The sequence below is a fragment of the Arachis ipaensis genome, chromosome B03 (genome assembly GCF_000816755.2).
Source record: "Arachis ipaensis cultivar K30076 chromosome B03, Araip1.1, whole genome shotgun sequence".
Taxonomy (NCBI): Eukaryota; Viridiplantae; Streptophyta; class Magnoliopsida; order Fabales; family Fabaceae; genus Arachis; species Arachis ipaensis.
This window is the reverse complement of record NC_029787.2, coordinates 25,415,500-25,420,725: the sequence shown is the minus strand read 5'-3', so window position 1 is coordinate 25,420,725 and position 5,226 is coordinate 25,415,500. Positions and strand designations below refer to the sequence as shown.

Sequence of the window (5,226 nt, the reverse complement as noted above, 5' to 3'; positions counted from 1 at the left end):
GAAGAACAACAAATTAAGAACAAAAAATCAAGAACAAACAAACAATAGCAAGAAGCCAAGAACAATAAATAAATAGTAGTAAAGAACAACAAACTATAGCAAGAACAGAGAAAATCAAGAATAGAATAAAATCAATTGTCTTGAATTAATTAATTAATTAATTGATTAATCAATAAAGACCCAATAATCAAGCTAAAGTCAAAATCAAATGAAATCACTATACCCCTAATAATAATCAAGCTAAGTAATGTAAAAAAAAAAGTAGCTAATTTAATTTCCATTTGAAATTACAGTCCTTGCTACATCGCATGCAGGCAAGTAGAACTTCTGGAGTCTGCCTTGTCTCTAGAGTCATCTTAGCGAGATTAAGGAATAGCTCTGCAGGTTAAACCTATGATAACTTACTTATTTTCTTAGGTTTTTCTATTGGCAATGAAACATTAAAGATATGAGCACAACAAGGATAACTTACTTTATAACCACGATGCTTATCCAATTTAAGGAGAGCATAATAGCCTCGAAACTCTTTTTCGGTAGGAACAAGTATTCCTTTCTTTCTGTGAATCATCATACATCTGAAACAATTCAACCGAAGTTATGTTCATATGTTTAATATTGAAGTGAGCATCAAAGCCTGCAGAAAATCCTTCTCCTTTTGTGTATTCACATAATTCATGCATTGCAATGATGTGTAATTGGATCTTAAACCACAAAATTCAATAGCCTCATGAGTTTTAAACTTTTAACCATCACTAGATATTGTTCTTACAAACATCACCAAGCAGATGCAGATTCTTGATAAAAGGCATCAGAACCTTTAGAAAAATTTTACCAACAAATAAATATGAAACTACTGTATCTGTAAGTAGCCACAATATATATTTGTATTGAGTCTTAATCAATATAGCATATAAGGAACTTATAGAAAAATAGATAATTATTTCCACTTCAATAAGAAAAAAAATCAGATTTTATTATACTTTTGTTAAAAAAAAAGTACCATCTGTTCAAGCATAGAATAGCCTCTTCATAGAAAATGTGCTGCATTCTCAGGTCCATTCTAATTGCTCTCATCCTATTCCACAAGAATTTATATGCACTAAGAAACCTCTCAACATAGGGCTGATCTAGCAGAAAAAGTAGATAATCAATTGTCTTCTGCATTATGGGCATTGGTAGAATCAAGCTTGCTTCCCTCTCTGCTGTCCTAGTATATTGCCGTGAAACATGATAAGTGTTACTAATGAGAAGTGATAATAGTATTTATGAAAAAAAAAGGTATAGTTTACTATTAGTAATATGACAATCACCTTAACTGCAAGAAGTCTGCTGGCTATATTTCTATCCCCATCCATAAGAGTTCATACTGGTCAAGATCACCTTTCCTTTCACGCTCTCACTACTCAGACTCTAAAATATAGAAATCTCAAGTATTTTTATGCAAAGATCAAGTTCTTTATGCAATAAATTTGTTTAGACTTTAGACATATCTTTGAGTGTATATATATACAAGACAAGGAAGGGAATTGAATTTGTGTCAAGCATACCTGCAGTACACGCAGAATTCACAGAACCAGCCAAATAAATAAATAAAACCAATTTGAATTGAATCATCTGATTGTTGTGATTTCTTTGTATTTTACAGAACATTGACAAACAATCTGAAAATTATGCACAGACCTTCCATAACCACCAAATCCCCAGCTACACAAATGGATAATCTTAAGTTATAACTTATTTTACAAAGCTAAGATACCGAACTAAGAAAGTAAAGAATTACTCACAAGTAGACAAAGCCATTCTTATCCACCGCTACTAAACATTCAAAAAGAAATAATGAGTAGATGAAAGAAAAGATTAAATAATTGAGATCAAGAATGGTAAAAACAAGCACTTGTGTGATTTGTCCCACATGCCACTTTGACAATTGTTTTCCAAGACAGAGAAGCAATTGCCCGAGGATGTGGCTGGGGTACATACACCAAATTCACAGAGCTATCCTTGAAATTATACTGCAAGCAAATGCAAAATATGTGAAGCTTTCTGTTCTTTATTGAACCTTTCATGCAAATATTTACTAGGATTACACAATAAAACAGAGCAGAGCCACAACACGAACAATTAAAACACAATAAAAAATTACGCAGCAGCAACAACAAACTTTTCTGAAGATTAACAAGGATTATCAAAATTTCAGGCTTTGAGGACAATTTCAGTCTCAATTTTTTTCAGCACAGCACAGTACAGCAGCAGTGAGCAAAGCTAATCATTCAAAGCAAGAATACAGAACAATACAAAGAACAAAACAGGACTAAAATGAATCAACTAATCAGTAATCATTCAATCCAAAAATTAGATAATCATTTAATGATTCAAATTTCAATTAGTAGCACTAGGAGAATCCCTAAAAAAATCAATGTTCCGATCAGAACAAAGAACGAATATTCATTACGGTGTCCAAATCCTCATATCAAGTCTTCTACCACTAGTAAAACCCTTAACTCAAAAACACAATAAACAAAACTTTTGATTCTAAAAACTAATAAATCTCCAAAAAAAAATCTGGACCGATTTAAATACTCACTATTTTCAACAAAAACTAAGGCATATCAACCCTCAAATTCACATAAGTTCAACATTTTAGAAACAAGTTTACATTTTGGTACTTGTAATCACAAGAATGAGGAGACGGTGACAGAGGCACGGTGACGATGACAGAGGCACGATGAACACAGAGAGCGCGCTGGAACAGAGGAGACGATGTCAAGCTCCTGCAACGTCGCCGAGCTTCCACAGGAGACAGGGCTGCGGGATTGAGCTTCCACAGGCGATGATTCCTAATGCCACCACGGTCAGTTCCGCCCGGAGGCGACAGCACCGTCCACCCATTCGGCGATGAGACCTAGCGACACGAGGAAATGGGATCCAGGAGAAGAGGATCGGCGACGACGAGGCTAGACGCTAGCTGAGGAGACGAGTTTGTCGGCAACGACGGCGCTGGCACTGGGCGGTGGCTCCTGGCCTCCTGCTGCTGTTGGCTGGGAGAGAGAAAAAAAATGGGGCTAGGGTTCCGTGGTGTGCAGAGAGAGAGGGGGGCTGGGTTCTGTGGACTTGTGTGTGAGTAAGGGGAGGGTTTATAGTATATATATATAAATTAAAAAATCGGAAAAAAACCGTTCGGTTCAAATGGTTCACCGGTTAATTACCAGTTCAACCGGTTTTTTACCGATTTTTTGCCACGGTTTTGTGCTTCAACCGAACCGGCTAGATGACCGGTTCCCGGTTGAACCTATCGGTCTGGTTCGATTTTTCAGAACAATGGCTTATACACAATTTTTATTTGAAGTAATGGAAAGGACGCTTATTCGTGCGTTTTTAATTTTGAAATTATACGTTTTTTAAATTAATATAACTTGTTTTATTTTTTGAGTTACTAATTTTTTTTGTTTTTTAATTTTTATTTTGATTTTTTGAAAAAATAATTAAAAAAAATTATAAGATAGATAAATTTTTTTTAATAAACATGAAAAATCTTAATTCGTTATTTTTTTGTTGATTGAGCTAAGACTATAGTTATCAGAATCGAACCAACAATTAACCCGATCAAATTACTGAATCACTAAGTTAGTGTGGTTCAACTGATAGCTTATTGGTCGAACTGTTTAACCCGATAGTAATTTAATAAATACATAAAATTATAATAAAATCAAAATTTAAATATTAAAAGTAAAAATTAAATGATAATAACATTTTATATTATTTAAATTTGATTTAATTAAATTATATGTAAATTATGATATAATCGATACTTTTATATAATACATAAAATAATGAGCAAATATAATAAAAAATCTACTAGTGGCACATATAAAATAATATGGTATATATAAATTATAAGCATTACATCTATTGAAGATTCACTTGTCACAGTGAGATGGGGACTTTTACTCACTCTCAGGTTCAAGGATTGAACCTTAAAAAGTCACTTTTTGAATAGGATTCAAATAGATATTTTTACAGTGATCCACACCCTACTAGTCTACGTTTGGAGTGTGCGGATCAAGGAGGAAGTGCGGGTCAACTGCCTAAACTGAGTCCGGTTCATAACAAAATTGTCCGATTTCAACTTTTGACCGCCATTGATTGAGTTAATTGCAAGTCCGATCTTAATAATGAACTGAACCAGATAGGACATCAATTCACTATTTTTTCAGTCGAACCGATCGGTCCGATCTGATTCGGTTCTGATAACTATGGCAAAGTCGTTTAGACTTGTATTTTTTACGAGTTTGATTTTAGAGTCAAATATCCATCTTTTACTCACTCTTAGGTTCAAGGATCGAACCTTAGAGATGCCACTTTTGAAGGGGATTCAAATAAATGTTCCTACAGTGACCCACACCCCACTGGTCTACGTGTGGAGCACGTGGGTCAAGGAGGAACTGCGGGCCATCAACTGCCTAAACTGAGTCTGGTTCGTGATAAAATCATCTGGTTTTTAACTATTTGACCGCTTTTGACCGAGTCAATTGCAGGTCTAGTCTTAATAATGAATCGAACCAGATAGGACATCGGTTCACTAGTTTTCTGGTCGAACTGGCCGGCCGGTCCGGTTCTGATAACTATGGCTAAGTTGTTTAGACTTGCATTTTTACAAGTTTGATTTTAGAGTTAAATATCCATCTATTTAAGTCAAGTAAACAAGCTAGTCCGATAGATTTGGCTCATTTTGACAATCCTAATTAATTCAAGAGCCAGCTCAAATTAATCTTTATTGAATGAATTTCAAAATAATTTTAATTAATAATAAAACTTGAACGATCATATAAAAATAAATTCTCATATATAATAATTTAATTATCTTATTTATTATATATTTTTCTAGTATATTTTGGGGGTAAAATACTTAAATAAACCAAATGCATGCAAATATTACAAAAATCATCCAAACCAAGAAATGGTATATGAATCTCCCAAAGGCATTTTATATACACATCGAATTAGGATAATTAGATTTACAAATTTTAGTAGTAAATCGAATTAGACTAAATAGATTGACTAGATGAGCTTTAATTACTAATAAATTGAAACAGGTAATATCCATTTACACATTCATATGTTTTCAAGTAAATCTAACCAGCCTAATTCGATTTATATAGGATGGAGGACTTTATATAAATCTAGCTGCCCTGTTTCGATTTACATGTCAATGATTTATTAGGGTGA

General features: G+C 33.6%; 1 long non-coding RNA gene across 1 annotated transcript; it reads right to left on the bottom strand.

Moving 5' to 3' along the window:
• On the bottom strand, window positions 1,005-1,686 carry LOC110269607. The gene is made up of 2 exons (XR_002358380.1): window positions 1,548-1,686; window positions 1,005-1,410 (listed from the first exon to the last, which is right to left on the bottom strand). It is a non-coding gene; the product is annotated as an uncharacterized LOC110269607 (long non-coding RNA).